Source organism: Peromyscus californicus, unplaced genomic scaffold, assembly GCF_007827085.1.
Source record: "Peromyscus californicus insignis strain IS unplaced genomic scaffold, ASM782708v3 Scaffold_11__1_contigs__length_118956290, whole genome shotgun sequence".
Classification (NCBI taxonomy): domain Eukaryota; kingdom Metazoa; phylum Chordata; class Mammalia; order Rodentia; family Cricetidae; genus Peromyscus; species Peromyscus californicus.
In genome coordinates, this window is record NW_026294402.1 from 76,921,079 (window position 1) to 76,944,859 (window position 23,781).

The 23,781-nt window shown below is 38.2% G+C and overlaps 1 protein-coding gene and 1 pseudogene across 1 annotated transcript in view; one reads left to right on the forward strand and one right to left on the reverse strand.

Moving 5' to 3' along the window:
• Positions 1-5,294, reverse strand: part of LOC128102308 (14-3-3 protein zeta-like) — a 34,664-nt pseudogene extending 29,370 nt beyond the window's left edge.
• Mei4 (meiotic double-stranded break formation protein 4) overlaps positions 1-23,781 on the forward strand; it is a 607,360-nt gene that overhangs the window by 537,547 nt on the left and 46,032 nt on the right. The gene's annotated exons all lie outside the window — the stretch shown is intronic.

Consider the following 23,781-nt stretch of genomic DNA (forward strand, 5'->3'; position numbering starts at 1 on the left):
TACGCATTATAGCAAAGAAATACTGCCTGGCAGCTTACTTGACTGGACTATGTGTTTTATTTTTCAAAAACCAAGTACAGGTGAGGCTTTCTTGTCAACTGAGAGTCACAATAGCTGTTGGGGAAAAACAACCTGATTAATTGTTCTTTGTACTAGAAGCAGGCTGAATTTTATCCCAAGGGCTTTAAAAGGACACTTCAAGATTGAGTCAGCAATTTTCTCACACTTCAACACATTTTTCAGTGTCTTTTCTTCTAATACTGCTAATAAATGTTAACATCATTATACCTGAGAATAATTTAGCAATAGTAATCTCTCCCTCACTCTGTGTGTGTGTGTGTGTGTGTGTGTGTGTGTGTGTGTGTGTGTGTGTGTGTGTTTATTCAATAGTGATTATATATTCAACTCTTTGCTGACTTTGGAAAGTGTTGAGTGACCAGTACTCAACAAATTATACTGAATGTAGTATCCACCAACAAATATTTGTGGAAGTGATAGCTGTTCTTTAGCAAGGAAACCTCTTAAAAAGATATATTTGGGGCAGGACCAAACCCCTCCCTCCTGTGTTGAAGCTGAACAAGGCATCCCCCCCTAGGGAATGTATTCCAAAACGCCATTTCATGAACCCAGGATAAGTCCTGGTCCCACTGCCAGGGGCTCCACAAAAAGGCTTTACCCTCTCTGAGGAGTAGATTGGGGTGGGATAGGGGAGGTGGGGGCAGAAGAAGGGGAGTGAGGGGGAACTGCGATTGGTATGTAAAATGAAGGAAGAAGGATTATATGACCTAGGAGCATCAAGATTATGATGGCAAAATCTACAGAGACGGCTGAACCAAGCTAGTGGGAACTCACGAACTTTAGACCAACAACTGTGGAGGCTTCATGGGACTGGACTAGGCCCTCTGCATAAGCAAGATAGTTGTATAGCTTGGTCTGTTTAAGGGGCCCCTGGCAATGGGATCAGCGTCTATCCCTGGTGCATGAGCTGGCTTTTTGGAGTCCATTACCTATGGTGAGATACCTTGAACAGCCTTGATGCAGGGGGGGAGGGCTTGGACCTGCCTCAACTGAATGTACCAGTCTTTGTTGACTCCTCATGGGAGGCCTTACCTTTTCAGAGGAGGGGATGGGAGTGGATTGGGGGCGGGGAAGGCTGAGGGAGGAGTGGGGGAGGGATGAGAGAGGGATCTGTGGTTGGTATGTAAAATGAATAAAAAATTTCTTAATAAAGAAAAAAAAAAAACAAAAAACCACAACCAATCAAAAAAAGAAGAAAAAATAGATAAATTTAAAAAAAAGATGTATTTGGGACAGGTTGTATGGCTCAGTGAATAAGGATTATTGTGGCCAATAAGGATTATTGACAAACTGAGTGTACACCCCAAGACCTGCCTGGTAAAAGGAGAAAATCAGCTCCCATAAGCTGTCCTCTGACCTCTACAAATACACTGTGGCACAAGCATGCCCCACACATACACAAGTAAGGAAATTAACATAAGAAAAGCAATGTATCTATATAGTTTCTCTCTAGGAGTTCATATGGCACAAGTCACTTCGTATCTGCTGCCCCGATTTCACACCCACTGAAATATCAAATACCAGACCAGGGGCTACATGATCGCTCCTTAGTTTGGGCTAGCTCATATTTAACAATCTCAATCTCAAAAGCATATAATTAACTTTTTAGATGTATCTTTAAAATGTCTAGATGTATTCTCAAAGTGTGAGTTCTATATGTTGCTGACACAACATTCCCATAGAGCTGGAGCTTGCACACACACACACACACACACACACACACACACACACACACACACACACAATTTCAGAAGTGGTTCAGCACATTTATCCAGTTAATTAGACTTAAAAGTAGCAGAGTGGAGACTTGAACCCGGGTCTCTCTTACTTATTTCATGATTTAACTACAATGCTATGCTGAGAGAGACCTTCCTGTGCTTGAACGAAATACTTTCTTTCACAAAAAAGGAGAGGGAAATAACACTGCTGACTGAAGAAACCATTACTTGACAGTTAATAACTTGGAAAATTTGGGTATTTTAATTTTTCTCTGATATTCCAGGGTCTCAAGCCTTGTATCTGTTGTCATATGATGTGGCTTTTTTCAATTGCAACCTTTGTGTCATCCTTCAAGGACAGTGTGTTGGATATACCTCTGAATACCAGGGACACTGGCTTTCACAGGAGACCAGCATCCTTTCATTTATTCTCTGTACTCCCGGGTGGTATTCGAGGTAACAGCTGGGCCCCCAGTCTTCTCCTTGGGGATTACAGCTGCTGAACTACTTTCTGCTTTCTTTACCAGTGTATGTTTTTAGTGATAAAGGATCAAGAAGACTGCATCCTCCCCTCTCCTGAGTCATCCCCTGGCATTCTCAGTGAAATGTTAGTTGGAAAATCATCCTTCTACAGTGGCAGTTAGATAATTGAAATTCATTGCAGAGGGGAGAAAATCACTTCTGGAGGCTTATTTCTCTGCAGATTCGTTATTAGGATTTTGACCCAGGATTTACACTAGTCAAGAACAGGGGGAGGCAGGGATTAGAGGAGGGGAAGGGTCTCCTGGAACCTTCTGAATTGTAATGATTCCGTCCCAAGCCTATGCTTCTGAGACAGGCTGCTTACCTTGAACACAATCCTCGGCTCTGCTCCTGCAGATGTTCCTTTTGATGTCAGGTCCCCCTGCAAAGCATCTTTAGCAACATTATTTGAAAGTTAGACGTGCAGTGTTTGTATTAACATGAGGACTTATCAAACATCTTTTTTTTCCCTTTTAACATCCCTAAGCACTTCAACAACCTTATCACTCCTTTTCCTGCTTCCTGCAAGATTTTCTCAGGCATTCATGTTAACAGGATGATGTGTTTGTCAATGAGGATGCTCTTTCCTTTTCATGAGAAATGTGGTTTTAAATATATGTTCTCTCTGACAAGCATAACTGACATTAGTAAGAAAGAGAAAGTCTAATTTTAAAGTCTAATTTTCTGATTCATTGAATTCAGTAGACAGAAGAGAACACAAACTTACAATGTTGTAAGATTTTTGAGGACTATGAAGAGGACATTGCTAACATTATTTTATGTCTAAATATGATGGCCCTGGGACATAAAATAGATTCTGAAGAAACAAAACAAGCAAAGGAAGTTTACAATGTAGACTGTAAACTCACTAAGCCTACCAAGTATAAGTTAATAATACTTTCTGATCCATAATTTATATTTTGACTACAACTGCTTAATAAAAGTAATAATAAATGTTATAATAGAAAGTTATTTTTAATAAAGGGAACATACTTGCATCATTAGGAGAGAAATAAAGTTGAAATACAAATAATAATGTATTAATGTAGAATCTAATACGCAATGAATGACATTGATTTATGATCAGTCTTCCTGATATGTCTTCTATTTGATAGACTTATGATGCAAAGTTGGGAAGCAAAAATTAGACTGTTGCAAATACATTAAACCAAGGATTCAAAATTATTCATACAGAGGAACTGTCCATTAATTTGCATTAAGTTTGTATCATTGGCTTCTATATTGTAAAGAGTTCAATTGTTCAAACTCTTTAAAACCACTTAGGAAGTGCTGAAGCATCAATTTTTTTTTTAATGTACACATCTGGCAGATAAGTAAAAGTTACCAACCATACAAAGGTACACTGTAAAGAGAAGAAATAGAAAACAAAAACAAATGGATACAGATAATCCAGATGTGCATGGACTTTGAGTTGAGTGTGATCAACATGCTTTAAAAAATACATAATAAGCTGAAATAATTTATCAAAGAATTGGAATCTGTAAAGTCAGATAAAACAGAAAATCTAATAAATTAAAATTGATGCATAAATTTATGATAGTTTATTAGGCACAGCTAGAAAGAAAAAAATAATTAACAGGGAGAAAATGTTAGAAAATACCCAACCTTGGGGCTGGAGAGATGGCTCAGAGGTTAAGAGCACTGGCTGTTCTTCCAGAGGTCCTGAGTTCAATTCCCAGCACCCACATGGTGGCTCACAGCCATCTGTAATGACATCTGCCTCCCTCTTCTGGCCTGCAGGGATACATGCAAACAACACTGTATATGTAATAAATAAATGGCTATGTGAATTTTATATATATATATATATATATATATATATATATATATATATATATATACACATTAGACAGTAAAAACATTTGACATTTGGGTCACTTGGGGTTATGAATAAAAGACATAAAAAGAAAAAGAATCAGGCCTACATTATTTCAGAAGTACTGAATAAGAATTCTTAAACATGGGCAGAAATAATTAGGAGATATTCAAGAAAAGTGAAAACCTGAAGCGGGATAAAAAGTACAAATGCTGAAAATTAAAAACAACAATGTTTTGTAAGCCACAGTTAGTAATAACAAATCAAAATCAAAAAGATTGTCACCAGAAATGGAAGCCAGTAAAGAGTGAACTGGCACCTTAAACACACACATGTTAAAAAAAAAAAAAAAAAGTCAGGCAATCTAAAATGCAATATCCAGTGAAAATATCTAAAAGTAGGTCAGTCAGAAACTTAAAGAAAGTAAAGAAAATAAAAGGAGAACTGTTCAGTAGGATGAAAATAATTTTAAATTGAAGTTCAAGGTTGAAGAAAATATAAGTACTGGAAATTATACACATTTGGATAAATACAGGTCATTCTCTGTTTATAGAATAATAGAAACCTTGTAGGATTAAATGCATGCATAGAATTAAGTGCATGATAGCAACTTAAGAATGAACAGAAAATAAATAAAATAAATAGTTAACAGGGATAAAATGTTAGATAGAAAATACCCAAACTTAATGAAAATGTTTATATGGGTATGTGACTAAAATATCTATATTAGACAGTAAAGACATAATATGTTTATATGAAAATAAATTCTAAAACTTGCAGTTCTAAAAGTTGTTAGAAACTAGAATAATACTAATTTTATTTAATGTTAATTTAAGGATGGATTTTATACTCTTTAGGATAGCACCAAAGAATACAAAAGACAGTAGAACTAAACAGGCAAAAGAAGAACACAGTAAATACTGCAACTCCAGGAAACTCACAACGACAGACATTGAGTAGTGACTAGTACTGGATAAACCTTCTCTTCATAAACCACTGTTACAGGCGCAGTAGTGTATAGACAAGTGACCAGCAGTGTGGAGTTCTACATTATTAAAAACAGAAAGCAGACGGCATAAGCCTGGACTCACCTTGGGTTTCTCCCTGGGGATATTTTCAAATATGACTGTGAGGTCCATGCTCTGTTACTACAAAAGGAGAAGTTTGTAAAAGATGGGATGCTGAGGAGATTTTGAAGACCCACGGAAGAAAAGACACACTTTATTCACTCCCTGAGAAGGCTGCTAGGCAGGCAGCTGCCAGGAGGCACTGAGCACATGTCAACACATGCACGTGTTGGCATAGGCTCACATGTAGGCTGGCACACAAGCCTACAGAGAGATACACACAGACAGTCTGGCTGGCCAAGGGGAAAATTCAAGGGCACATTTACCCACAGTCACAAAAGTAACCCTCTGCCAAAAATAGTATATAATGAATTATTGGTACTGTGAACTTTGGGTCCCTAGATAGCTGATGTCAGCCACTTTGTGTTAACTCATAGCCCCTGGATGTCTAGTGTCAGCTGTTTTAGCCAAATCATGCAAGATATCCATATCTGTGCTACATTGTCTTAACATAAGCATCAACAGGCCTTACAGCTTTCTATCTCTCGCAAGGGCACAGGAAAATACATCCCAAGGAGTAGAAGAGCTTTCAATTTGGTCCTCCTGGGATATTTGTGACTGGGCTCCCACCATATGCCAGCAGAGGCCTCAAATCCATGAGTCTGGCCACCATGGACTAGAATCTCAAAAACGGTGCGTAAAAATAAGCTTTTTTCCTTTACAGGTTGAGTAGCTCAAGTAATAAATACTGTAATGGAGAGCTGGCTCACATACAGCAAGGAGTCGGATTCTGAAGGGGGGATTAATTTTGGTTTGTTTTCTACCCCTCTCCTGCATGCACACTTTTGTTTTTCCTTTTTCTTTCACAAGCCCACATGTACCCCACCAGAAAACCTTAGTTTTTTTAAGTGTCTTTGGTACAATATCACTACCTTCACATTTCAATCCTAGTCCAAACCATCAGCCAAGAGCTTAAGAGAACTTCAGGAAATGCGAGGGACAGAACAGTCTCAGAAGGCAGTAAGTAGGCTCGCCACCATTGATGAGTTTGAAGGATCTAGGGTTGTGAAGGTGACGAGGAGAAAAAGCCTGATTCAGCCCAACTTTTATCAACATGCTTTTCTGCCTCACACTTCACTTCTCTCTTTGATTGAGCCCCAGCTGAAACCTGTGTCCAAGAAACTTATTGACATGTCCCAGACAGGTTATTCACGCTTAGAAATAGTAGAAGAGGATTGTCCTGCTTAACTTCGGTTGCTGACCTTACGTAGCCTAGAGTCTTACGAACGGAGAAGCCTCGATTGAGGAAAGGCCTAGATCAAGTTGGTCTGTGGCATATCCATTAGCAACTTCCTGATTACTAATTGATAATAAGACTAAGCCCACTGTAGGCAGCACTGTTGCAGTGGCAAGTGGTCCTGGACTAGGTAAAAGTTAGATAAGCACGAGCCAGTGACTGCTGGCAAGCAGAATTTTCCCATGGTTTCTGCTTCAAGTTCCTGCCTTGGGTTCCTGACATGACTGATTTTTCTCTATGATGGACTGTAATCTATAGGATGTAATAAACCCTGGGATCTTCTAAGTTGCCTTTGGTTACAGTGTTTGACCTAAGTAACACACTCAGTTCATTATTCTCCACCACCATCTTTGAAAGGAAGGATATATTTTTCCTTTGCTCTATCCCAGGTCCTAGATCAAGACCTATGTTAGTTTTAGTATTAAGAGGCAGACAATAATGAGCAACCCAAAATGGATACATTAAATCTTACCCGTTGTTCATTTCACAATCAGGCATGAGTTGCTGTGGGTTGATGTCTTGGTTTTGTTCTCTTGTAGCAGAATACCTGAGATTATTTTTATGGAGAACAAAAATTCACTTTTCACAGTTCTGGAAGCAAAATGTCCCAAATCAAGAAACCAGTATTGACATCTGATGAGGGCTCTTCTTGCATCATCATGGGACAGAAAACTGAATTTCAAGAGAATAATCTGGTTAAGACTGTATAAAACCTCTTTTATAAGGAGGGTCACATAACTCATTCAATTACCTCTAACACTTTCACATCTAAGCACTGTCTAATTGGCAATACCCAAATTTTAGGAGAGGGAACGTTCAAAACATTTCTGGTCATTGTCCATTCTGAGTCCAAGTGTCCAAGAACATCTATCTGTCCAATTTAGGTAGGCCAATAATATGTATGGTCGCTGCTATTGCAAGTAAGGAATGTCTAGGACACAAAGTTTTGTATTTTCCATTCTATTTACACCCATTTCCTACTTCTAATGATCAACCCCAGAGGACATCAGAGGAGTGATAGGCAGTAATATCCAGGCTGCATTGTCAAATGTTCACTTCTCTCAGATCTCTTCAGAAACCATTTGTGTGTGTGTGTGTGTGTATGTGTGTGTGTGTGTGTGTGTGTGTGTGTGTGTGTGTGTGTGTGTGTGTGAAGACCTCTTTTTTGTTTGTGTTTCAGATCCCCTGGTGTTTCTGGAGTTCATTTCTCATATTATATAATTCCAATCAGTGCGATATCTAGCTGTGAGCCTTACATTTTGATTTCTTCCATTGATCTAAAGGCTCTCTCTGCATTGTCATCTATCAATCAATGCCTATTTTTAGGATACTTTAAAGGAAATAATTTTGTTTTTTGCAGTACAAGCAATGTCTCAATGAGAGTAATCAATATTCTGCCACATATAGTAGAATAAATAAGTTGATAGAGTTAAAGGAATAATGTCCTTGCAAAGAAACCAAGTCCTAACTTTTATTTCTCTGAGTTAAGATATGTAATAAAAAATGTTCGCAGTTTCAAGTCAGTAAGTCTACATGAACACTCAGAAGTGGCAACAGACACAAGAGAAGATTCCAGAAGCACAAAATTTCCGTTCATGTTGAGCTCAATTATGACATTTTATTTTGTTCAGGATGATTAGTCTTTAAACAAATAAAAGACATAAGGAAAATGCTTTTGAACACAGCAAGTGAATGTTACACTATTATTCCTACAATAATTTTCCAGATTCCTCTCACATTTTTCTTATCTGCTGGTCAAACATATATTAAACATTTCCCAAGTTTATTATCAGACATGCTTTCCAAACAGTAACATATATTTCACTTGTGCTACTACGAGCATGAATGTGATTAAACACTAATTTTTAAAATTACTTTGAAAATGTTGATTATAATATAATGATGTCATTACCCCCTTTTTTCTCCTCCCTTCAAAACCTCCCGTAGATCACACCTTGCTCTCTTTCGAATTCGTAGCCTCTTTCTTCTTAGTTGTTGTTATACACACACACACACACACACACACACACACACACACACACACACACACCCTGCTCATCTGTATAATGTTGCTTGCATGTATGTTTTCAGGGACAACCATTTGGTATTTGATGCTCAATTTGCATGCTATTCTGTGGAAAAGTCTATTTCTCCCTTTTACCATTCCCTAGTTGCCTATAATTCTTTGAAAATACACTAATTTCTTAATTTAATTTATTCATTTACTTTACATCTCAACTACACTTCCCCCTCCCTCCTCTCCTCTCATTCCCTCCCTCCATGTTTGAAATTTTGTGTGTGTTTCAAGCATATATTTTATTAATCAAGAATAAAATTTACTATATTTGTTTAATTACTAATTATTTCTAAACAAGTACACTTCAGCACTTTTAAGCATGACATCCTAGGCTCTTCATAGCTCTGAAACTGCAGCTATTGGCATACACCCAAGGGAACAGAGAAGCAATCTGTATAACACTGATCTTACCTAATTACTGCTATTCGTAAATTAACAGGAATTACTTACATGATATGTTGCAATGCTTAGTGCTGTTAATGATATCAAACAGACACAACTTGTCCTTAAGACTACAGGATTGCCCTGTATATAATAAAGAAAGAACTATGTAGCTACATGGAGGGACGGATGCTAGTGAACTCAGCAATTTCACTCATTATCTAGATGATTCCTTCCTACAACCCAGCCTGGGAGCTACTTAGAAGTTCCAGGATTCACAGCATCTTCTGGCTGGAAAACACAGTTTAATCATGTCCTGTGTTCTTGCTGCTAAGCGACAGCTCATTTCCTCTGGAGTAGAAGCAAAAACTTTTCCCCGGCAGAATATTATACAGTTTTTATTAAAACAGTATAACTGCCAAATAGTCACTTTTTCATGCTTGTATTTCATGTCTCTGGGGAGTTTTCGAAAGGATATAGAGAAGGTATGGCTTTGCATTTCTCTCTCAGTAAGATGACTTTTAAACTGATTAGACTAAGGCTTGTGTTGTCTTTCATGTGGAGTCATAAAGATCATCATCACATGCCACAACACTTATCTCAGAGTTACTGACTTATCAAATATTTCCTTTATCCAAGGACAAGGTTGTGACATTGATAAATGATTTTTAACATGTTATGTGGGATAAATATATACCTTATCCATCATAAGTTACTAAGAGATTATAGTAAAACAATGTCACTGGAAATAGGCCCTGGGATACTATGTAGAAAAGACCTTTCTGAGGATCTCACCTTCTTCTGCCTTATGCTGCTGTTTACAGAATTTATCATATTTTGAATTTCTGCTAAAGCAGTGTACATTTATCTTCCAAAAAAGGAAATGAATTTATGTCTTTGAAGATGCTTTCCCCCCCACCAGAACTCTTCGTATTTTCTAGTTCTTTTTAATCAGTTTTGATTTAGTTTTTCCTAATTATCATAAAGTTGTGTGGTCCTCCAACTTCAGCTTGACTAGATCACTTCCACCCTGCTGTCCTTCTTTCCCCATTGTATAAAATACCAGAAAGCTGTCCCCCAGACAGCATTTACCCTTGGAGTTAAGCCCAGATAAAGTTTCAGAGTGAGTAAAATTTATTGTCAAGGTCCTCTAGTCCTGTTTCAGTTTTTCTTTTAGATATCATCTGTAGCAGATGCCAAAGCTCACACTTTTCTGTCATCTATCCTCACAAAGAACACTACTCAACAGCTCTGATTATTATACCCATTTGGTTTTACTGATTAGGAAATATATATATATATATATATATATATATATATACACATATATATGTATATATATATGTTAATACACATATACATATACACGTGTATGTGTGTGTTTTCCATATGAGTGCATTTGGAAGCCAGAAGAAACTTCCTCAAGAATGGTGTTGTTCACCATTCCCTTGAGACAAGCAGTTCATTAAATAAGCTCTTCACAACTGATGGCTTCTAGAAGAGGTGCAGGAGGGGAAGGACTCAATTCTATTTAAGGGGCAGGCCATTGATAGTTTGACCAAGCTCCAGGGAGTATATAGATAACACAAAATAGACTTTTCCCTTACTTTTTATTCTTATTTTTCTTTACCTTTGGGAAGGGGGAGGTTACAATGGTGGGATATGGACATGGGAAGGACTAGGAAGTGAATATGATTTGGGATGTGTGATGTGAAATTCCCAGAAAATCAATTAAAATGTTACGTTAAAAAGAATACATAGAATTAACATTATAGAGACTGATCAATTTGTACTTAAGTATTTAGGAATATATATTCATGTGCATGCACACACTGAGGTGCTACAGAGGACTTGGAGAAGGAAGTATCCTTAGAACAGAGCCAAGCATGATGACACATGCCTTTAATCCCAGTGCCAACCATGGAGACCTGGAGGTCTGTACGGACAGGCAGTAACAAGGAACCACTGGTAACCACTGTGAACAAAAGAATGGAATTGCCTCAAAAATTAAAAATGGAACAATAAAGTAATCTAACTATGCAGCTCCTGTATATGTTCATTGGAAATTCTAAGTTAGCACACTGAGGAGATACTTGCATGCTCATGTTTATTGTTGCACTATTCAAAATATCGAAGACATGGAACCAGATTAGATGCTGCTCATCAACAGATGACTGATTGAAGAAAATACTCTTTAAATTTTCTACGTCTTTTTACTTTGCTTGTACACATGAATGCACACATATGCATGCCATGGCACAAATGCAGAAGTCAGAGGAGCAGGAGTCAATTCTCTCCTTCCACCTTGTGAGTTCCATGGATCAAACTCAGGCCATCAGTCTTGGTGACCAGAGTCTTTATCCACAGATCCATCTTTCCTGCCCTGTAACTACATCCTTCTTCAAGCCTGGAAACCGCAGCTTGATGCCCCAATGTCTATAGAATTCTTTTTGTCTTCTCACATTTGTTTGATAAAAATCAAACCCTATTGCCCAGAAATATAAATACTTTCCTATCGTCACTGCTCTCATAGATGAATTCATGGATAACTCAGGGACCTAAAGAGGAAAAGTTATACTAGGCAAAAATTATTATTGTTCATACAACATTCCCCATCAAGAGAACGAACAACAGTGGTGGAAACTGGAAATCACTGATGTCTTACTTGTTTGTGCTTAGAAGGAAGCAGGGGAGCCATGGAGAAAGAAAGAGTTCCTGCACCTAGGAAGACAGATTATTCTGTTGCTATGGAAATAGAACAATCAGAACTTATTTTTAACGTGATAAGTAAATGGCATCTTTCCAGTTATCACAAAAAAAATTAACACTGAAGACAGATTTTTCCCATTTTTTTCTTTTTCTTTATTCTTCTTTCATATAATACTCCCCAACCACAGCCTCTCCTCCCTCCCTTCCTCCCAGCACCCCCCACCTCCCCTCCCAATGATATCAGTCAAACACAGCATAACAAGATAAAATAAGACTAGGCATAAACCTGCATATCAAGTCTGGACAAAGCAACCCAGTAGGAGGGAAAGGGTCCCATGAGCAGACAACAGAGTCAGAGATACCCCAGCTCCCACTGTTAGAAGTTCAACAAAACACCAAGCCAAACAACCACAGCATATACGCAGAAAGCCTGTTACAAACCCATACATGTTCCATGGTTGCTACTTCAGTCTCTGTGAGGCCCTGTGAGTTCTGCTTAGTTGATTCAGTGGTCTATTTTCTCCTGATGTCCTTAACCCCTCTGACTCCTATAATCCTTCCTGCCCCTCTTCCGTGGGGTTCCATGAGCTTTGCCTAATTTGGGTGTGGTGATATTTTATATGTGCTGAAATGTAGTGATATTTTATTTGTATGTTAATAAATGAAGTTTGCCTGGAGATCAGAGGAAATAGCAAGCCATTAATGCAAAAGTCAGGCAGTGGTAGCACATGCCCTTAATCGGATTACTTGGCAGGCAGGGTCTCTGAGTGTTCAAGGACACACTAGGGAACAGAGCCAAGCATGATGACACATGCCTTTAATCCCAGTGCCAACCATGGAGACCTGGAGGTCCATACAGACAGGCAGTAACAAGGAAGTGAGGTAGCTGAGCTAAGAGCCAATGAGAGGGCAGAACAGCAAGGCAATAAAGGCACCGGTAGACAGGAAGTAGCTCTCTTTGGAAGCTACGGCATGGTGAGTTAAGGTTAGATGGTGTGGCTCTCACTATTTCCCTGATCTCTAAGGCACCCCTATATTTCACCCCTATATTTGGCCCATGTTTTTTATTTAATAAGACGGCTTAGAAAATGGGCTACATTTGGGTCTTTGCATCTGCTCCCAGCAGTTGCTGGAGGAAGCCTCTCTGATGACAATTGGGCTGAACCTCAATATATGAGTACAGCAGAATATCATTAGGGATCATTTCACTGTTTTTTTTTTTTTGTCAGTTGTGTTTGGTTCTACCCTAGGTCTCTGATCCATCCAGCTTCCAGGATCAGATCCTGGTCATCCAAGCAGTGTCAGGCTTGGACTCCTTCCCATGGTGTGGGTCTCAAGTTAGATCTGTCATTGGTTGGTCACTCCCAAAAGCTCTGAGCCATCATTGTCCCAGCACATCTTTCAGGCAGAACAGGTGTGGGTCCAAGGTTTTGTGGCAGGGATGGTGTCTCAGTTCACCACTAGTAGCCGAACCTGGTAACAGAAGATGCCTGGTTCAGGCACCATATCCTCCATTACTAGGAGTCATCACTAGGGTCACCCTCACAGGTTCCAGGGAGTTTCCACTGCACTAGGTTTCCATATCATCCCTTAAATGCCCACCTATTTCAGTCATCCCTTCCCATACTTTCTTGCCCCTCCTTCCCTTCTCCACCTGATCCCTCCTATTCCCATCCCCACTCCCTCTATTCTATTTTCCCTTCCCAGGGAGATCCATGTGTACCCCCTGGACCTTTCCTCTTTATTTAGCTTCTCTGGGTTCATGGATTGTAGCATGATTATCCTTTACTTAGCAGTTAATATCCACTTATAAGTAAATATAAATCATGTTTATCTTTTCTAGGTCTGAGTTTCCTCACTCAGGATTTTTTTTTCTAGCTGTATTCATTTGCCTACAAATGTACTTGTTCCTAATATTCTCTTTTTAATATGCTTAGATATAATTTAAAGAAAATAAAAATGTACCATTTTGGGGTAAAGATTTGATGATGTGAACATTAAAGACTGTGAAATGTCACAAAATAGAAAGCCTGACAATAAATTATCTATGTTCACATTCTAAAAGTCAAAGAAAATGTAACTAACACCCTGAACAGAAGAAGAGAAAGGGCATTCATTCAGGAACCATAGCTTTACTGTCTTTTTAAATAATTTCTTGCTTTTGTTCCCAACAGAATTTTAATATTAGTATAGTCTAATAGACCAGTGTCTCAAAGACATTGCATGGACTCAAATAGTTGTATTTGTGGCAAAATGACATTTGACTAAAGCCATGTGACAATTGTGATAGAAAGTATGGTCACACTGAAAACTAAACACAAATCACTTCAAGAGAGAAAACACTTGTAAAGAAGCTTTGCTGAAGTAGCAGCCGCATGGATGGGTCACATGTAATATAACACTTTGCTTTTAGAGTCAGGGAAAAGAAAATGGCTGTATGCATTTTAAATTGTCCCAAACAGCACTGGAAACAGCACTTACACTCAGAGCTGTACAACTGTACACATTGTTTATGAATTGCTTTCCTGCAATCCTTTTAACAGATATGGAGGCATTGTCTTTCTGAACAGACAAATTTTAACCTGAAATAGTTACATAAAAAAGTTAATGTCCGCCGGGCGGTGGTGGTGCACGCCTTTAATCCCAGCACTCGGGAGGCAGAGCCAGGCGGATCTCTGTGAGTTCGAGGCCAGCCTGGGCTACCAAGTGAGTCCCAGGAAAGGCGCAAAGCTACACAGAGAAACCCTGTCTCGAAAAACCAAAAAAAAAAAAAAGTTAATGTCAGGTTGAAAATCTTTTTTTTTTTAAGCATTGAATTTCAGTCTTTACTTTGGAAGAGTGTGTGTACTTGTCAGTATGTGCACTTAATTGTTTGAATCTTATAATGTACACATTTTCTTAAAAGATTTTTAAAAAATAAGTAAAGTAGTAGAAAAGACCTAGCTAATATGTCATTAGCTGAGAGGACGTGCAAATTAGTTATTCTAATCACATAATCATATTTTAAGTAGAAAGCGGTAAAATAAATACTGTACATCAGTGCTGCTCAACTTTCCTAATGCTGTGACCCTTTAATATAATTCTTCATGTTGTAGTAACCCCCAACCACAAAATTATTTTGTTGCTGTTTCATAACCATAATTTTGCTACTGCCATGAATCATGATGTAAATATCTTATATGCAACTCCTGAGGGGATTGTGACCCACACATTGAGAACTACAGCTGTATAGCTTATGAGAGAGGAAGCCATATGTTGTGATGTACACAAAACATCATTTTGTTTTCTTATTTTAGTTTCTACCATTTAACAATGATGATTTATTACTGAATTTCATAAAGAAAACAAAAATGTTCACATGTTAACACTTTTTCAAACACAAACATTAAATAAATTTAACAACATGAATGATGTTTTCAAGAAATATTACTCCAGTACATAGTGAGTTGAGGAAGCAGAATTTATTTGTGATCAAATAAAAAAGTCTGTTTGAAATACAATTTTGTTTCAATACCAGGGCTATCGCTAATTCTAAGATTTACTCATGTACTCTTGCAGTAATTTAATGAAGTGTAATGATGTATCAGAGATAATAGAAAAGTCGGGATATCCCCACTTTATTCTTCTTTGCCTCTATATTCATCAGTATCCTATGACATTTATCACAGGTAATTGGGTCTCTAATAGCCATTTTATCCTGCTACTGTTGCCATTTGAATGTGAAACAAATCAATTACATGATACAGAGAAGGAAAAATAACAAGTTCACACAGATCACAGACCTTAAAATAGTAAGAATAAGGTCTTAAGAGCCATATAAGCTGGTGTCTATGATGTCTTTGGGTCTTTGGTTCAGGTCCCTTCTTCACGTGCTCCAGCAGATCATAGATGGGGTGGATGTTGGGGCAAGCCAAGTCATAACCCTGGTTCTGGGCCTGAGTAGCTGTAGGGTTGGTCCACCAGATGGGAAGTACAGATAACTCTCCCAAGGTCACAATTTCTGTGCCAGTTCACCTACCCCTGTGCTAATGATGTTGGTTCTATTGTACTGCCCTGGCAAGGTACAGGGCCTGCTCTCCCAAGTGCTGCAGCTGGTGGGGGTCATGGATGACTCTCCCACTCCTATGACCATAGGATCATCTCACCCACCTGCCTCAGGCATTGATTGGTGATGGGGGGGTACTTCTCCCCTATCCCTATTTCCACAAGACAAATGGGTAATGAGGACAGTTCTCCCATAGTCTATGGCCATACTCTTACACCCTGTGACATTACCATCACATTTACTTTTGCATCTACAACTGAGATTTTTGGCTTCAAAAACCACTGAATCCAGAGTTATATTGATCTCTTCTCACCACTCAACATTAAGAAAATTCACCTCTACAAAATCCAGAAATAAATAAAACAAAATCACACAAAGGATTTTCCTGAAGTGTGTCTCACAGAACACTAAGCCCTTATAGTACAAGTAAATTATAAGTTAAAACACATCTAGTATTTAATTATGGTAAGGGCATGGAAGAAGTAGACGGTTTCTTTTATTTGGGCTTTCCAAACATCATTATTCCACTGTACAGCTTGTAACTTGCAAGGGATTAACTGTGCATGCACCAAGAGTTTGTGCATGGAGATTTTTTTGTTTCGAAATAGTTCTGTGGTTTAATATTTTTTAGAGCACACTGAGGGGTGTACTGCAGTGAATACTGACTCCCACATAATTCAGAAGCATAAAGTAGCATGTGATATCTAGCTGGGCCACTCCCTCCCTCATTATATGTCAACTTCACATAACTCCTCAAATCTTTTATATGTGTACATGGTTTAAGAAGTTTCTACAGTAGTAGGATTTCATATGTCTTTCAGAGGTCATCAGTGTTAGTTGTCCTTCCAGTATTCTCTCTTCTACCCTGCCCTCTCACCCTCCTCCCCATCTAATCATGCTTCTCTAATTTTCCCTTTATCCCTATATTCTGAGTTCTAGTTCCCCTTCATTGGAAGACATCGCCCAGTCACTTACTACTTACCTACGCCGCCTTCTGCACATTCTGAATGAGACATAAATCTCTAAAGCTCAAAAATTAACACCCACATATTACAGAAAATATGCAATGGTTATCTTTCTGGGTCTTGGTTAACTCATTTAGGATGACTGTTTCTGGCTTCATCTACTTACCTGCAAACTTCATTTTTCTTAACATCTGTATAATATTCCTTTTTGTAAGTGCCCCACATTTCATTATCCATTCATTAATTGACAGATATCTAGTCTGTTTCTATGTTCTGAGTATTATGAACAGAGCAGCAATGAACAGAAATAAGTTAGTATCTCTATATTAGGATGGAGAGTCCTTTGGATATATGCCCACGAGTGGTTTCTCTCAATCTTGTGGTATATCAATATTTTCACCTTTTTAAGGAACCTCCACACTGATTTTCTATAATAACTGTACCAGTTTGCACTCCCACTAGCAATGAATAAGTGGTCCCCTTTCTCTGCATACTTTCCAGAATGAGCTGACATTTGTTTTACTAATTTTGACCATTCTGACTGAAGTAAGATGAAGAATCAAAGTAGTTTTATTTTGCATATCCCTAATGGTTAAAGCTGTTGAATATTTTCAAGTGGTACTCCGGAATTAAGAAATCATAGTGTTATAAAAAGATATTGTTTTTCTCAAATAATGAAGACAAATGAATGGATATAATTAACATTTAATATCTGATCACTAGCAAAGGCCTAATGACAGCATGCTAGCTAGTAGACTTATTTTAAGTCATATTAATCTCAGAGGAAACAAGGAATTTAGCAAAATGGCTGAATTTATTATTCTGAAATAATGTTATACCCAAATTACAAGTGTCTACCAACTCTGCTTTTACTATAATTTATTAGACATGAACCTAAGCCAATATTGAACTACAAATCTCTTAGAGATTTGGCCAAACTATAAACATAACAGATGATCGTATAATATAAAACCAAGTTGAAATCCAGTATGGTCACCTGAGAAGGGAGTCTTAGTTGAAGAATGATCTGGAGCAGATTGGCTTGTGGACACATCTGTGGAAGATTGTTATAATTGTTAATTAGATCCCCCTGAATGTAGGTGGCACCATTTCATGGGCTAGGCTCTGAAATGTGTAAGAATGAAGAAAGCTAGCTAAGGAGGAGGAACCAAATAGGCAGCATGGAAGGGATTTGTTTCTATCTGCTCCGTCTGCATATGGTGTCACCAGCTGTCTGACTTCCTCCTTGACGTCCCTGACACAATGGGCTGGAACCTGGAACTGTAAGCCAAATAAACCCTTTCTTCCCACAGTTGCTTCCAGTCAGAATTTTTCTCACAGCAGCAGAGATGAAATGAGGTCATCTAGATCATGAGACTAAAAAGGAATAGCTTGGTTGTCAAGTTATGCAGAGCAAACGTTGAGACAATGTAGAGCAAAAGTTGAGACAATGTAGTTTACCATAGAGAAACAGACCACATCTGACCCTGGTAGCATAAACAACTAGGATTTTTTTTTCTTAGCCAGAAAGTATAAACTATACAAAATGTTGTAAGAACAACTTCAAGGATCTAGAAACTGATCAAAGACACACATTGCAAAATATATAGAGATGAAGTTTATACAAGTTCAAGAAAGAATGTCCCACAGCTTCCTGGACTGGGCCCACAGCCACTGTCTGTAACAGACCATATTCCAGACATTAAGTCACACTAACATTAGCATAAATGGATTGAAATTTTACAATGTATGTGTGAAACTTACAATGTAATTAATTAATTTAGAAATGAACAACAGAAGCAAAAAGCAAATATAAGTAATGAGAAATCAAATAAAGCACTTAAATGTAACTGAGTCACAGAAGACATTAAAAGGGAAATGAGAAAGAATTTTAAGTGAAAGAAAAATAACTTCTCTATATTATAATCCACAAGAAGGAATTCATGTTTGTTATGATGAAAAAGTAAACTCTACAAAAGCCTGTGGTTAGGGAAGTCATAGATTATAGCAGGGAAGAGGAAGATGATGCTATTGTTTTGCTAAATGGATATGACGTGCCTGTCAAACTGCCTTCTAAATAACTATGTTTTGCCTATAGATTAATTCTGCTGCCAGTTGTGGTCAGAGAAGGTTTTTTTTAAACACGAAATTGTAACTGAACAGACTCATGACTGATCAAAATCATGAGAAGTGATCCTTGGAAGCTCATCCTTAAGTGAGACATCTGTCATCCCTGTAAGTCTCAGTGGACATCACAGAAGAGAGGGAAGAAAGAATGTAAGAGCCAGAGAAAAAGGTGAAGTGCTATGGAACACTGTCTTCTGAGCATGACAAGCCATTCCACTATAAGCAGTTATGATTAGCTATACAAGCCCTTCACAAGATTGAACTCATCCATTTGTTCATGAAGAAAGAGGTACTTACAAGTTTATATCCATCGATTGGGATGCAGAGATAGTTAATGTTAGCTAAAAGAGAGGGACTCATGAGTCCACAACTGTCACTAAGGATATATATGTAGTTAATGGTCGATGGAAAAGGGAGAGACATTTTTTTGTAATATAGTCACTGGTAAACTGCTCAAATTCTTGTAAACAACCTCAGACAAAGGTTACTGCAAAATATGAAAGAAATCTAACTGAAATCACCAAACAGCAAGGGAAACAAAGCCCTGGTAAGATATCATTCCCTTCCAAGTGAAACCCAGTTAAATCTAATTGAGTTGTTAGCCAAAGAAGTCACATGGAACCTCCTGTCAAACAACTCAGGCTATTGCCAAGGCTCTTGGTTGCTCTCTGCAAACTGATGGTAAGGCCATATTTTTGAAGACAACACTGACACATCCAATTAAACATGGCAAAACCATGCTGGTGCCTAACTAAAGCCTTATCCCCTACTGACTAGTGTTCATGATGCTGGAAGTTACTCTGCATGCTACCAGAGGAGAAACACACCAAGCAAGGTACAAACCCTTTAATTGTAACCAGAGGCTTTTCTCTGTCCTGCTGGTCCTGAAGCCATTTATAAAATAATCATTCAGAGGCTTAATACTAATTATAATTGTTTGGCTGAAGGCTCAGGCTTATTTTTTTGGCTATTTATTACCTTTACTCATAGAACTACACAGTTTTTCTTCCTTTGTGTACTGCTTACAAATCTATTTTAAAGATAATTGTGTTAGAACATACAAACTTATCCATCAGTTTTCATATTTACATGTAAGCCAAGAAATTATAATATTTCTTTGTTTGTATAGATGGGGTCTTAGAAGTGAGATGAAGGAGAGAGCAAAATGATTGCCATAATCTGCTCCTACTGAAGTCATATTTAAATTTGCTTTGAATCATATAGTCTATGTATATATGTCTACGTGTATATGTGTATGTATTTGAAACAATGTCATCTTCTATACCCTCTACTGGCCTCAAGTTCACTATGTAGACTAGACAGACCTGAAACTTATAAGGATCTATCTGCCTCTGTCTCCCAAGTTCTAGAATTATAGATGTATACCACCACACTCAGCCAAAGTCAATTTTAAAGGCTCAGGCTTATTGCTAGTTAGCTCTTACTTTTAAATTAACCCATTTCTATTAATCTGTGTTTTGCCATGTGGCCCATGGCTTACCAGGAATTCTCTGGCATCTTATTCCTCCAGTGGCTGCTGGTGTCTCTCTCAATTCCATCCTTCTTTTTCCCTGTGTTCAGTTTGGCTTTCTTGCCTAGCTATGTTCTGCCCTGCCATAGGCCAAAGTAGCTTTATTCATCAACCAATAAAAGCAACACATATATATCTGCAGCATACAGAAGGACATTCCACATCATTTGATCTACAACGTTGACCTCTCTGCATGATATAATGTTACATGACACAAAATTTGTGGGAGTAACAAACCATTATCTGATTGGATTTAAGGCCCACTTCGTGAGATGAAACATATATGTGACTCTGCCCAGGTGGCCAAGAACTTGAGACTAGATAGGCAATGGACCTAGGGTAAAACTAGATACTATAGTTCTGTAAAGAGGAATGTAACAACAAAATAACTCCTAACCATATTCTGCTAAATCTATAGATGAGTGTCTCACTCAACCATCATCAGAGAAGCTCCCTCCTGCAGGAGATGGATGGAAACTAATACACAGCTGGACAACATGCAGAGAATGAGAGTCCTTGGAGCACACTCTTAAATGGGATGTCTCCATCAAATCCCTCCACTCAAAGCTCAGGAAAGTTTACAGAAGAAGAAGAAGCAGAAAGATTGTGAGAGTCAGAGAGGATGAACGACACTGAAGAAGCAGTGTCTTCCAGACACACCAGGACTGACACACTAATGACTGACACACTTATGACTTCACAGAGACGGTGGGCTTGCACAGGTTTAAGAATGTCTAAATGCTAGGAGGTGACATGAACACAAGCCCTTATCCCTAACCTACAAACTATCACCAATTAACAATTGCTTGCAAAGGAAAAAAATAGTTTTGTCCTATAGAGTCTCAGAGGGTATAAAAACCACAATTAATCATTTTGGAGCCCACTACCTATGTTGGGACACCTTGCACAGCCTTGATGCAGGGGAAGGGGCTTGGACCTGTTTCAACAGAATGTACCAGACTCTGCTGCCTCTCCATGGAAGAGCTTACCTTGTTAGAAGAGGGAATGGGGGGTAGGCTTGGGGGGAAGAGAGGCGACCTGTAATTGGTATGTAAAAATGAATTTAAAATTTCTTAATAAAATAAATAAATAAAGCATTTGAGAAGAAATAAAAACACAATTAAGTGCAGGTCCCATGCCCAGAAAAATGAACTCAATGACAATTTTGGAGAACTTTTGTCTCATACTGCTTTGTTTGAACTTTTTTTAAATCTTACTGATCTTTTGCACATATATTATTGTTTCTAATTTTTTGTTTCTATGGGTTTTGTGTGTATGTTTGTGTGTGCTCCTTGTTCTTCTTCTTTGTTTTTTGTTTGTTTGCTTTATCCTGATTTGTTTGTTTTATTATTTGTCTATTTGTTTTTTTAGCAAGAGAGAAAGAAGACACGGTATTGGATGAATAAGGAGGTGGAAAGAGCTGGAAGGAGATGAAAGGGGGTAAACTGTGATCATAATATATTGTATGAAAAAGGTTATTTTCAATAAAAAGAAGCCCTAATAAAATTTACTGGGTCATAAAAACAAATGAACAAGTAAAAATAGATACAAAAGTTGAAGGGGAGCCAGTTAGTTAGGAAGACAAAGGGAATTAGCAAGAATGGGATGGAATCTAGAGAGCTTAAAAAAGAGAGTGCATGTGACCAACATATATTATACACAGAAATGAAAATGTCGTAACGAAACCCTTTATGTGTAAATGACATACATAATAAAACACAAAAGTGAACATATCAAAAATCTACAGATTATAGAAAACAATGTCTTTCAGCATTTATATTACAAATAAAGATCTAAAATTAATAAACAACGTTTATTTCTCAGGATACTTGCAAAGGCAAAGCAAATAAAACATGTACTAAATAATAAAAAAGATAATAAAAGTTACAGACATAAAACAATAAAGTGAAGGAACAATAGACAAAAATAATGAAATCCAGAGTTATTTTCCTGAAGAAAAAGTGCAATAGCATACGTATAGAGAGCTACAAGTTCAAAGAACAATGTGATACAACCACACACCTGTTGAAATGGTTAATACCTTAAAGACCGACAATGCCAAATGATTGCAGGGATGTGAAACAAACAGTAACCCCTCTCACTCACCGCTGGTAGGAATCCAACGTGTTCTATGTACCTTTAGAAACAGTTTGACAAAACCGTCCAACTATAAATAGTCATCCTGGGATCCAGTTGTCCCATCCCAGACATTTCACCAAATTTCTTAAGGGCTCATGTCAACACTGATGTCTGCCTATGATATTTGTGGCAGCCTGATTCATGAATTGCTCAAAACAGCAAGTGACCAAGAGATTATTCAATAATAGAGTAACAATGCATGATGCAGTCTTGAAATGGAATATTATTTTGTGAAAAATACAATGACCCATCAGCTGGTAAAACTGAAAGAGCCTTAACATATGGTTGCCATGTAATGAAGTCAATCTCAAAGGATCATGCTATACAATCCCAGCAATACAACACTCTGAAAGCTGAAACTATGAAAGGATGTTAAGTAGTAACATCACATTACATAATAACATCATGACTTTGTCAAGAGACATAGAATTGCTTCAGAACAAGAGTGAAACTTAATATAAGCTGCAGAATTTAATTTATTATGACAAGTCAACATTAGCTCATCAGTTGTGGTGTATCACATGACTACAACAGGTTAATAATACAGGAATCTGTATCATGTATGATGGACGGGAGAGTAGTGAAAGCCCTCCCTGTTACCTAAGTCCTCTGAGTATCTAAAACTTTTTTTTTTTTTTTTGCAATACAATTCAGTTCTACATATCAGCCATGGATTCCCTTGTTCTCCCCCCTCCCACCCCCGTCCCCTTCCCCCCAGCCCACTCCCCATTCCCACCTCCTCCAGGGCAAAGCCTCCCCTGAGGACTGAGATCAACCTGGTAGACTCAGTCCAGGCAGGTCCAGTCCCCTCCTCGCAGGCCCAGTCAAGCGAACCTGCATAGGCCCCAGGTTTCAAACAGCCAACTCATGCAATGAGCACAGGACCCGGTCCCACTGCCTGGATGCTTCCCAAACAGATCAAGCCAATCAACTGTCTCACCCATTCAGAGGGCCTGATCCAGTTGGGAACCCCTCAGCCATTGGTTCATAGTTCATGTGTTTCCATTCGTTTGGCTGTTTGTCCCTGTGTTTTATACAACCTTGGTCTCAACAATTCTCGCTCATATAAACCCTCCTCTTTCTCGCTAATTTGACTCCCAGAGCTCCACCCGGGGCCTAGCCATGGATCTCTGCATCCAGATCCCTCAGTCGTTGGATGGGCTTTCCAGCACAACAATTAGGGTGTTTGACCATCCATCACCAGAGTAGAAGACTGCTAGTTAAAGGTAAAATTTAAAAACAAAACTATGGTAAAATGACTTACCCAGAGTTATACAATAACTTCAAG